Consider the following 12778-nt stretch of genomic DNA (forward strand, 5'->3'; position numbering starts at 1 on the left):
GAGCTAGAGAGGAACTAAACTAAATTTGCTTAAAATTGCATAGGTATAGCACAATTCTGGTCTCCAACTAAATCTGCAATATAAATACCAATAAAACTACATTGTGAATTGAACCCCTGGCAACCCTCATAAGAACTAATCCAAATATTAACGGTCTGGACGTTGCTTCCATGACCCATAAATGATGCCTTTTTGCTGCCTTATTAATTACTTCCCCTAGTACAACTCTCCTGAATCACTTCCACACACTAGACAAATTTGCATTAGTGTCTGGGCTTGAGGTCAACCAGTCCAAATCCAGGGCTCTCAATGTGTCCCCTTCACAGGCTGAGTTTACCCATCTGCAGGGCAATTTTCAATTCTTATGGTCCTCAACATCAATTCCATATCTAGGAATAAAATTGACTAGTAACCCTACCCACCTTTACCAGGCGAACTACATCCCTATGTTATCAGAGTTATCTTCTCTGCTGGCTACTTGGCAGCCACTAAACGACTCCTGGCTTGGGCAAATGGCAGCTGTTAAGAAGACTTTATTACCAAAACCTATATCTTTATAGGGTCCTCTCGGTCGCGATTCCCTCGTATTTCTTAATAAAAAAACACAGAGGTGATCAAATACCACCAAAAGAAAGCTCTATTTGTGGAAAAAAAAAAGGACGTCCATTTTATTTGGGTACAATGTCGCACAACCGCACAATTTTCAATTAAAGCGACGCAGTGCAGAATCGCAAAAACTGGCCTGGTCATTGAGCAGCCAAATCTTATGGGGTGAAAGTGGTTAAAGACTTTATGTGTTATTAGAGTACCATTTCAAAGTAACTCTGTTTTTGTTAAGCCAAAAGGTGATTTAAAGAGTCATTGTATTGTAGTCATTTGATGAAGATTTTTCTTTTGTTTGTTCGCTTTGCCACAGTCAATTTGAAAAAAAAAAAAAAAAGACAAAAGTTTTCAATTAGACAGATTCAAAATGTATTGATTCAAACATTTCAAATCGAAAAAAAATCTGTAAATTAGAAATACATGAAACTAATTCCAAATACAAATTGAGCGAATCATCTGAATTTAACAAAACAAAATAACTAGATTAATGAACAAAACTAAAAAATTTTTTTTCGCTATGCACATGTCGGTTAACCACTGCTCCAGAGCTAGAGAGGAGTTAACTAAATTTGCTTACAATTGCATAGGCATTGCACAATTCTGGCCCCAAAGTAAATGTGCAATATAAATAATAGGGATGAGCTTGGCTGTTTGCCCATTCCGCGAAGCCAGAACTCTGCAGGCCATTTGCACGATATTCGTGTGGCACTCATGGCCCACAATGCACTGCGCCATCGCAGTGCATTGCTGGCTCATGATTGGCAAGCATGCACTGTGACCCCGTACGCTTGGCCAATTACAGCGCCGGCAGAGAGGAGAGACATAATTGGCCACAGGCAGGATGCCTGTGGCCAATTAAAGCTCAGGGGGTTTAGTACGCGCCCCACACTATATAAGGCTGCCAGGGAGGCGGCCTTGTGTAGTGTGTTGCAGCAGACAGGGAAGGAGCAGGATAGGCAGGGACAGTGTCTTTGTTGCTTGGGAACCTAGCGCTGTTGCAGTGGGTGTTGTGTGCCTCCAGCACAGTATACACCTGAAGTTAACCTTTATTTCTGGTGTTCTGTTTCTGCAATACAGGCATCTGCAGCAGTTAAAGTGGGTGTTGTGTGCCTCCAGCACAGTATACACCTGAAAATACCCCTTATTGCTGGTGTTCTGTTTCTGTAATACAGGCATCTGCAGCAGTTAAAGTGTGTGTTGTGTGCCTCCAGCACAGTATACACCTGAAGATACCCCTTATTGCTGGTGTTCTGTTTCTGTAATACAGGCATCTGCAGCATTTACAGTGGGTGTTGTGTGCCTCCTGCACACTATACATTCTGTAATACAGGCATCTGCAGAAGTTAGAGTAGGTGTTGTGTGCCTACTGCACAGTATACACCTGAAGATGCCCCTTTTGATGGTGTTGTTCTGTTTCTGTAACACAGGCAGGCAGCTGCAGTAGTTACAGTCAGTCTACTGTGTCATCTGTTCAGTGTGCACCTAAAGCTACCAATTGCTGGTTTTCCCATCTCCCTGCAGGCCATTACTATGTATGGAATGCCAACAAGGAGAGGCAGACAGTCACGAGCCAATAAAAGAGGGCAAGCAGGCTCTGTGTCTAGAGGCAACAGTGCTGGTCATGGACACGGTGCATCATCATCACCACGTGGCCATGGGATGCGCTTGTCCTTATTTTCACCTGCTGGACGCGTTGAGCCGCATCATGCCGAAGACTCCTTCCCTAGACCCACCATGTCCTCCTGAGGAGTCCACCGAACTGTTTGACCACAGTGTTGGGTACATTCTCCAGGAGGATGCCCAGTGTTTTGAAGACTCTGATGATGATACTCAGCTAGAGGAAGTTAGTAGTGTGAGTGCAGAGAGAGGGGGTGCCCAAGAAGGACAGCAATCTGGCAGTCATGTTCCATCAGCTGCAGCATACTGCCAGGTTTGCTCCAGTGATGAAGAGGGAGGGGATGATGAGGTCACTGACTCCACGTTGGTGCCTTACAGGAGAGAGGAGGAGGAGGCACATCTCCATTGAGGCAGAATGCCCTCTGGGGGACAGCTTAGGGGCAGCACACCAACTGAATCACACCGCAGAGCTTCGCCTGTGCAGGGTGGTGCCTCTGCGCATTATTCCAAAAGTTCTTTGGTGTTGGCCTTTTTTGAGATGAGTGCATCAGATCGCGCCGCTGCTATTTGCAACATGTGTCTCAAACGTATCTCACGTGGCCAGAACATCAGCCGCTTGGACACCACATGCTTGACCAGACATATGTTGACCTGCCATGTAGCTTGTTGGCAAGCGTACCTTAAAGACCCACACCAAAGAACAAAGCAGACTTCTCCTTGCTCCTCATCAGCTGGGATCTCCAACCCCACTATACATTCAGTCCTCTCTGAAACCTGCAGGAATGAAGGTGTAGAATTAGGTGTGTCACAGCCAAGTACTTGCAGGCACTCTGCTAGCAGTCGTCCGACGTCCGATTGTACCAGGCAAATTTCCATGCCCCAACTTCTGGACTGTCGAAAGAAGTTCACTCCCAGCCACCCACATGCCCAGCAGTTGAATGCTAGCTTGGCTAAATTGCTAGCACTTCAACTGCTGTATTTTCAGTTGGTAGACTCGGCCCCCTTCCGTGAGTTTGCGTAATGTACAGTTCCTCAGTGGCAGGTCCCCAAACGCCACTTTTTCTCATGGAAGGCGATTCTGGCTCTCTACAGGCATGTGAAAGGCAATGTCCATGCCTCACTTGACAGGACAGTCAGTGGTAAGATGCATGTTACCACTGACTCATGGTCCAGCAGGCATGGACAGGGACGTTACCTATCTTTCATGGCCCATTGGGTCACTCTTCTGGCAGCTGGGAAGGATGCAGGACAAGGTGCAGTAGTGTTGAAATGCCACTACAGGTTGTGACACACCTCTCTCCTCCACCCCCTCCTCTTCTTCTTCCTCCATGGCCTCTTCCAGTCCTTTGTCCTCTGAACCAGCGGTGCTCCGTAGGCGTTCAATGGGCTACGCAAGTACACAGGCAAAAATATGCCATGCCATGCTTGCGCTGGTTTGTTTGGGGGACAGGAGCCACACTGGGGCAGATATTTTGTCAGATCTGAAAGGGCAGGCCGAGAGGTGGTTGACGCCATGCCAGCTTAAGCCAGGAATGGTGGTTTGCGACAATGGCACCAACCTCCTCTCCGCTCTCCATCAGGAACAACTGACCCATGTGCCCTGTGTGGTTCACGTCCTTAACCTGGTGATGCAGCGGTTCTTGGGCAGGTACCCGGGCTTACAGTATGTCCTGAGGCAGGCCAGGAAAGTCTTTGTGCATTTCTGCCGATCATATAATGCCAGTGCTCGGCTGCCTGAGTTGAACCTGCCCAAGAACCGCCTTATATGTGACATGCTCACCAGGTGGAACTCAAAGTTGGCCGTGCTGCAGCGGCTGCACATGCAGCAGAGGGCCATCAATGAGTACCTTTGCCACTACGGCACCAGGACAGGGTCAGGGGAGCTTGTTTTTTTTCCCCCACGCCAGTGGGGCATGATCAGGGATGCATGCACTGTCCTGTCACCATTTGAGGAGCCCACGAGGATGGTGAGCAGTGACAGTGCATGCATCAGTGACACTGTACCTCTTGTCCTCCTGTTGGAGCATACACTGCATGGAATAATGGACAGGGCACTTGAGGCAGAACAGAGGCAGGAAGAGGAGGACTTCCTTGCCTCTCAAGGCCCCCTTTATCCAGACAGTGTTCCTGCTGTCCCACCCATCACACAGGAAGAGGATGAGGAGGAGGAGGATTGTGTCAGCATGGAGGTGGAGCCTGGCACTCAGCATCAGCTGAAGCAGTCTTTTAGGCATGATTTACAGTCCCAAGAAACCCATGGACTTGTACGTTGCTAGGAGTAAGTGGCTGCGGATCATGTTGTCCTTAGTGACCCGGAGGACTCCGGACCGAATGCCTCAGCTAACCTACGCTGCATGGCCTCCCTGATCCTGCAAAGCCTGCGGAAGGATCCTCGTATTCTTCGGATCAAGGAGAGGGACCATTACTGGCTGGCCACTCTCCTTGATCCAGGTTACAAGGGTAAGGTTGTGGACCTTATCTTGCCATCGCAGAGGGAGCAGAGGATGAGACATCTCCGGGAGACCTTGCAGAAAGGTCTGTACAATGCGTTCCCAGAGATTGGGAGGTTATAAACTCCTGATCCTGGACAACGTGTTGCTGAGACTTCGGTCAGTCACAGAAGTGGTGGAGAAGGTGGCTGTCTGACCGATGCATTCAGACATTTTTTAGTCCACAGCGCCAAGGTATGATCGGTTCCAGCAACCATCGCCAGCATCTGATTTACATGGTGCAGGAATACCTAGGAACAAGATCAGACTTGGACACCTTTCCCACCGAAAATCCTCTAGCTTACTGGGTTTTGAGGATGGATCACTGGCCAGAGCTTGCACAGTATGCAATTGAGCTACTGGCCTGTCCTGCATCCAGCGTTCTTTCGGAACACACATTCAGTGCTGCTGGAGGCTTTGTAACCGATCACAGGGTGCGCCTGTCCACCGACTCGGTTGATCGACTGACCTTCATAAAGATGAATCAGTCTTGGATCACCACCAGCTACCAAGCACTTGAAGCTGATGTAACCGAATCACTTTTTTTTAAATGTCACATCCCTTCAAGACTGCCTATGCTGATGCTGAGTGACTATCCTGTTATGCTGACTGACTATCCTCTTCCTCCTCAATGATCCTGCTGATAGCTTGGAAGAATATTTTTGGTTCTGGGTGATGCCACCAGTGGCTAAGGCCCAATTTTTGAGCCCCTGTCTAACAGGGTCATGTAATTACAGTTTAATGCAATGCTTTGCAGCAGGGCTCATTCCTGCACTCCAACTAGAGTATCTGGGAGAGGTTGCAGTGTCGTGGCACCAGAACCAGTGCCTAAGGCCCAATTTTTCAGCCCCTTTAACAGGGGCATGTAATTACAATTCTTGATATAATATTTAACAGCAGGACCAGTAACTGTGAGGACTTATAGTGTTGTGGCACCAGCACCACCACCACCACTACAACCACCAAAGGCCCAATTTTTCTACCACTGTTCAACAATGGCATGTAATTACAATTCTTGATATAATCATTCACAGCAGGGCACTCCAGTGCCCACTAATAATCACTTTGAAGGCTTACAGTGTTGTGGCAACACCAACACCTTAGGCCCACATTTCTGAAGAGCATATAGGGCAGGCCCCTACTTTCAATCATCCAACTTACAAAACGTCTCCTACTTGCAAACGGAAGGAGACAACAGGAAGTGAGATGAAAAAAGTCGGACGGCCAAAAAAATTATATAGGGGGGATTCCCTATGTTTTCCAAAAAGCTTAACAATTGATTTTTTGACTGGAGATACACTTTAAAAATGCACCAGTTCAAAATTACAAACAGATTCTACTTAACGCAACAAACCTACACAGTCCCTGTCTTGTTTGCATCGTCTGTATACTTCTGTTCTGAGTATATAGGGCCTGGGGGCCCCACACCTTTCCTTTTTTTATTTTGGGTACGGGGTTCCCCTTAATATCTGTACAAGACCCAAAGGGGCTGGTAATGGGCAGGGGGGGCTACCCATGCCATTTTTCTCAATGATTTTCATCCGTATTGCCGGAACCAGATGTTATATTAAAACCGCAAGCAGTTTTAAATTACTTTTTTTCCATTAAATGTCATTTTGTGCAGGGACTGTTCTAAACACGGGAAACACGTGGCACTTCACAGGCATACTATAGACACCCCAGGCATGATATTTAAAGGAATATTTCACTTTTTTTTTTCACTTTAAGAGTCATTAAAATCAGTGCTCCTGAAAAAAACGTTGGTTTTGAAAAAAAAATGGCATTGGTACATGTCCCCTGGGGCAGGAGCCAGGTCCCCAAACCCTTTTTAGGACAATAATTTTCATATTAACCTTTAAAATTAGCACTTTTTATTTCGAACTTTTGAGTCCCATAGTCTTCAATGGGGTTCTAAAGTTCGTACGAATTTTTGGTCCGTCCGAAAGTTCTGGTGCGAACTGAATCGGGGGGGGGGGGGGGTGTTCGGCTCATCCCTAATAAATACCAATAAAACTACATTGTGTCAGTCAATCACAGTGGTCCCTTGATCAGGCAGATCTTCCTGCCCCCCAAGTGTAATAACAGTTAAAAAGGACGTTGGGACTGGGTGGGAAAGGGTTAAGAAGAAACAAATTTTGGAAAATTGGTTAATACGACTGTACAATGTTTGTACTATTTCTATATTTTTTCTCAATTTTCACTGAAAGGTTTACAGATTATCATTACCCTATCAGGCTGCTTGGTTTGAAAATTCTTTGAATTTGATGGGCAAATTGCCTTGTAGGTAATACCACCAGAGATGGTCTATCCAAGGAATATCCTGAGTTCCTCAGGGTAAAAGAAAGAATTTTTGTTGTTTATTTTATATCCCCCCCCCCTCAAGGTCCCTGCTCTCTGGCTCCACCCACTCCCTCTCCCCTTCCCTCCCTTTTTTTTATTTTCTCCTTTCTTTTTGCCCTCCCTGTTTATCCCTTTTCCTCCCTATTCCTTTTCCCACCTTTATTTTTCTTCTTTTTGTGTTCCTTCTACATGATATTTGATTGCACAATTTCTATATAGTGCAATAACATTTTCTTTTTGTATATATTGTATGGTCATCTATGTCTTTGATTTTTTTTTATGTATTGCAGCTGTTCGTCATTAAGCGGGACGCCTGAAGAACCTACATTTTTGCGAAATCAAGTCAGTTCAATATGCTTACATGTAAACTGTCATCTTTATACTGTAAGCTACCCACTCAATGTAATCCGTATACTCTGCTAATTCGGTTTTAAACCAACGTTACTCTACTTTTAAGGAATTTCATAATATTTGTTTTACCATTGTTTTGGCACATGTAAAATCCCTTTACTTTTGGCAGAGAAAGGAGTTGTTCTGTCCCCCCTCCAATGATGAGAAAGCAAAGAGTGGAGTTAAGCTGTGCTGTGTGTGTCAATGGACACACACAGCACTGCTTGGGAGCGATCTTGCAGAACCACCCCCCCCCCAGCAAGCAGCTTGCTATGCAGACACTCTGCATGTGGAGAGCCAGCAGGGGTCCTGAGAAGAGGAGGATCAGGGATACTCTGTGTAAAACCATTGCACAGTGAAGGTAAATATAATATGTTTGTTATTCAAAAAAGCTATCTTTTAATCACTTTCAGCTTGCATTCACACCTGAGCCGAGCATAAACATATTCCTGGTGATTTTGAAGCATACAGTGGTGTGAAAAAGTGTTTGCCCCCTTCCTCATTTCCTGTTCCTTTGCATGTTTGTCACACTTAAGTGTTTCGGAACATCAAACCAATTTAAACAATAGTCAAGGACAACACAAGTAAACACAAAATGCAATTTGTAAATGAAGGTGTTTATTATTAAAGGTGAAAAAAAATCCAAACCATCATGGCCCTGTGTGAAAAAGTAATTGCCCCCCTTGTTAAAACATACTATAACTGTGGTTGTCCACACCTGAGTTCAATTTCTCTAGCCACACCCAGGCCTGATTATTGCCACACCTGTTCACAATCAAGGCATCACTTAAATAGGAGCTGCTTGACACAGTAAGGTCCACCAGAAGATCCTTAAAAGCTACACATCATGCCGAGACCCAAAGAAATTCAGGAACAATTGAGAAAGAAAGTAATTGAGATCTATCAGTCTGGAAAGGGTTATAAAGCCATTTCCAAAGCTTTGGGAATCCAGCGAACCACAGTGAGAGCCATTATCCACAAATGGCGAAGACATGGAACAGTGATGAACCTTCCCAGGAGTGGCCGGCCGCCCAAAATTACCCCAAGAGCGCAGCGACGACTCATCCAAGAGGTCACAAAAGACCCCACAGCAACGTCCAAGGAACTGCAGGCCTCACTTGCCTCAGTTAAGGTCAGCGTTCATGCCTCCACCATCAGGAAAAGACTGGGCAAAAATGGCCTGCATGGCAGAGTTCCAAGGAGAAAACCACTGCTGAGCAAAAAGAACATCAAAGCTCGTCTCAATTTCTCCACAACACATCTTGATGATCCCCAAGACTTTTGGGACAACATTCTGTGGACCGATGAGACAAAAGTGGAACTCTTTGGAAGGTGTGTGTCCAAGTATATCTGGCGTAGAAGGAACACTGCATTTCATAAAAAGAACATTATACCAACAGTAAAATATGGTGGTGGTAGTGTGATGGTCTGGGGCTGTTTTGCTGCTTCAGGACCTGGAAGACTTGCCGTGATAAAAGGAACTATGAATTCTGCTGTCTACCAAGAGATCCTGAAGGAGAATGTCCGACCATCTGTTCGTGTACTCAAGCTGAAACGAACTTGGGTTCTGCAGCAGGACAATGATCCTAAACACACCAGCAAGTCCACCACCGAATGGCTGAAGAAAAACAAAATGAAGACTTTGGAGTGGCCTAGCCAAAGTCCTGACCTGAATCCTATTGAGATGTTGTGGTATGGCCTTAAAAAGGCCGTTCATGCTCGAAAACCCTCTAATGTAACTGAATTAGGACAATTCTGCAAAGATGAGTGGGCCAAAATTCCTCCAGGACGCTGTAAAAGCCTCATTGCACGTTATCGCAAACGCTTGGTTGCAGTTGTTGCTGCTAAGGGTGGCCCAACCAGTTATTAGGTTTAGGGGGCAATCACTTTTTCACACAGGGCCATGATGGTTTGGATTTTTTTTCACCTTTAATAATAAACACCTTCATTTACAAATTGCATTTTGTGTTTACTTGTGTTGTCCTTGACTATTGTTTAAATTGGTTTGATGTTCCGAAACACTTAAGTGTGACAAACATGCAAAGGAACAGGAAATGAGGAAGGGGGCAAACACTTTTTCACACCACTGTATTTCAGGTGTCTTACATACAGGGCTTTTTTCTCAAATAATAGGTGCAGGAACACCCCCTTCTGAGGCACCCTTTGTCTCTGCCCGCTACCCACCTCTGAGCACCATCCCATGGTTCCATCTCATACCTACCTCCCAGTACCACCCCTTCAAGAGAATACAGAACCAAGTATCATTTTGTGCTACTAAGTTATTTGTATGGAATTTGATAGACCCCACCCAGCAACAGTAGATCCCACCAGCAACAATACACCCTACCTCCCAAATGATAGACCCCCAGCAATAATAGATCCCCCACACCTTGCCATAAAATACATATAGCACTGAAGGTGCTGGAACTGCATTGCCACTGAACAAAAGCCTTGCTTACAAGCATATTTCAGGTATTTTACAAGTATTTTTTGTAGATAATGTGTATCAAGCTTTAGGAGCTTGTTTCATGAGCTGGACAAGGGAAGTTCTTCAGACATAAATATGTTGGCAAAGATGTGTGAAAACACAACTATCATGCATAAGAAGGCATTCTCATTGAAGTCTAAGCCCTTGTACACACGGTCGGAGAATCCGTCAGAATGTGTCCTATCGGACCGTGTTGTCGGATAATCCGACTGTGTGTGGTCTGCATCGGACTGATTCAGTCGGAATATCCGTTGGACCCAATTTTCCAACATGTTGGAAATATTTCCCGACCAACTGGGCCAATCGGACATACTCCGATCATGTGTAGAGAATTTTGATCGGACCAAGTGCCACGCATGCTCAGATCAAATTCCTACATAAAAGCTATTGGCTACTAGCCTGCATGTAGTCCCATCGTAACGAAATTACGTCATCACGTTCTGAAAGATCGGATTTTTCGCCAACTTTGTCCGACCGTGTGTATACAACAGTTTCGGACAAGATCCGACGGACAAAATCCGACGGGCAAAATCCGACGGACAAAATCCGACGGGCAAAATCAGACGGACAAAATCCGACGGGCAAAATCCGACGGATTTGGTTGTGGAAAGCTCCGACCGTGTGTACAGGGGCTAAGGGACCAAAAACACCTCAATATGCTGAAAAAAAAGTTCATGTACTTTTTTGAGTGTAGTGCATAGAGAGTAGGGTGACTGCGCATTAGGGATGAGCCGAACACCCCACGGTTCGGTTCGTACCAGAAAACCGCAAACAGGCAAAGAAATTGTACAAACACTGTTAACATCTATGGAACACGAACGTGAAAAAACAAAAGTGCTCTTCAGGTCTGGCATGGATATTAAGGGGAACTCCATGCCAAAATGTAAATAAAAATAATTGTGTGGAGGTCCCCCTAAAAATCCATACCAGGCCTTTATCTGAGAATGCAACCCGGCAGGCAGCAGGAAAAGGGGGGGATGAGTTCCTCCTGAACCTTATCAGGCCACATGCCCTCAACATGAGGAGGGTGCTTTGGGGTGGCCACCCAAAGCACCTTGTCCCCATGTTGATGGAGACAAGGGTCTCATCCCCATAACCTTACCCAGTGGTTGTGGAGGTCTGCCGGTGGGGGGCTTATCGGAATCTGGAAGTGGCCCCATACCCCATGTAAATGGGTAGATTTTACCCTCTGATGTCATGTTCCATCAGAGGGGGTGGGGTCATCCGGTGTATGTCAGCAGGTGGCCCCACCCTTGCCTATATAAGAGCTGGCACAGCAAAAATACAGCAGTTGGCAGGACACCTCCCATGGTGGTGGATTATTTTAGTTTTAGTTTTTTTTTTTTCTATTTTTCGTGTCCATCTGCACTGTGTTTGTCAAAAAATGTTTTTTTACACTTTTTTGTGAATGGGTAGGGGTAGAGGAGTCACTCAGTTACATCACCGGGTGGCCCTGCCCTTGCCTATATAACAGCAGTCACAGCCAAGAGACAGCAGTCAGCCTTCCATGGAGGCAGAGTATTTTCATGTTTTTTTCGGCTCCATCAGCGCCATAAAGATGGATGGACATCGTAGGAAATTTTATTTTTATAACAAAGGACTTGTCAAAAACTGTGTATTGTGGTTTTTACTTTTGGAATTTTTTTGGTGAATGGGTAGGGGTACAATGTACCCCTACCCATTCACACTGGGGAGGAAGGATCTGGGGGTCCAGATTCAGATAAGTCCCCCAAAACCAATGGCCAGGGTTGTGGGGACAAGGCTTTTGACCCCAAAGCACCCTCCTCATGTTGAAGGTAAGTAGCCTGGTATGGTTCAGGGGGGGAGGAGCGCTCTCTCATCCCCCTTATCCTGGCCTGCCAGGCTGCTTGCTTGGATAAGGGTCTGGTATGGATTTTGGGGGGACCCCACACCAATTTTGTTTTAATTTTAGTGTGGAGTTCCTCTTAAAATCAATGCCTGACCCAAAGGGCCTGGTATGGATTTTGGGGAGGAACCCACGCCGTTTTTTTTACATTTTGGCGTGGAGTTCCCCTTAAAATCTATACAAGACCCAAAGGGCTTGGTATGGACTGGGGGGCATGCTGTTTTTTCTTTATTCTGTCATAGGGTTCCCCTTAACCACTTCAATACAATATATTATACATTGTACACTGCACTCTATACTCTGAACTGCAATATATATACTATACGGACTGTGCTATATACTTGGACCTTGGGTGTTGGTGGTGCCAGAGCACTGTAACCCCTCACAGTTACTATTGTTGGGTGCAGTAATGGGCCCTGCTGTAAAATATTATTTAAAAAATTGTAATTACATCCCCCCTGTTAAACAGGGGCAGATAAATTGGGCCTTGGGTGTTGGTGGTGCCCTGAACCAAAAATATTGTTGGAGGCTAGCATCATCAAGATTGAAGAGGAATAGGATAGGCAGCATAGGCAGTCTTCAAGGGATCCCAGATCCATGGCAATTTCAATCAGTTACATCAGGTGCTTAATAGCTGCTGATCCAGGACTGATTCATTTTTTATAAATGTGAGCACAGGCCGTGGACAGGCACACTCTTTGATCCATTACAAACCCTCCGGTAGCACTGAATGTGCATTCAGAAAGCACGCTGGCTACAGGACAGGCCAGTAGCTCAATTGATTATTGAGCACGTTCTGGTCAGTGGTCCGTCATCAAGACCCAGTAACACAGGGGATGCTCTGTTGGAAAGGTCTCCAAGTGTGCTCTTGCCCCTAGATATTCCTGCACCAAATAATGCAGATGCTGGCAATGGTTGACCTTGGCGCTGAGGACTAAAACATTGTTTAAAGGTATCGGTCAGCCGGCCACCTTCTCCCCCACT

General features: G+C 45.7%; 1 protein-coding gene across 1 annotated transcript in view; it reads right to left on the reverse strand.

Moving 5' to 3' along the window:
- LOC144000356 (uromodulin-like) overlaps positions 1 to 12778 on the reverse strand; it is a 133120-nt gene that overhangs the window by 82826 nt on the left and 37516 nt on the right. The window lies entirely within an intron of this gene.

The sequence above is a fragment of the Lithobates pipiens genome, unplaced genomic scaffold (genome assembly GCF_037356315.1).
Source record: "Lithobates pipiens isolate NorthernLeopardFrog02 unplaced genomic scaffold, aLitPip1_a1.2 Scaffold_22, whole genome shotgun sequence".
Lineage (NCBI taxonomy): Eukaryota > Metazoa > Chordata > Amphibia > Anura > Ranidae > Lithobates > Lithobates pipiens.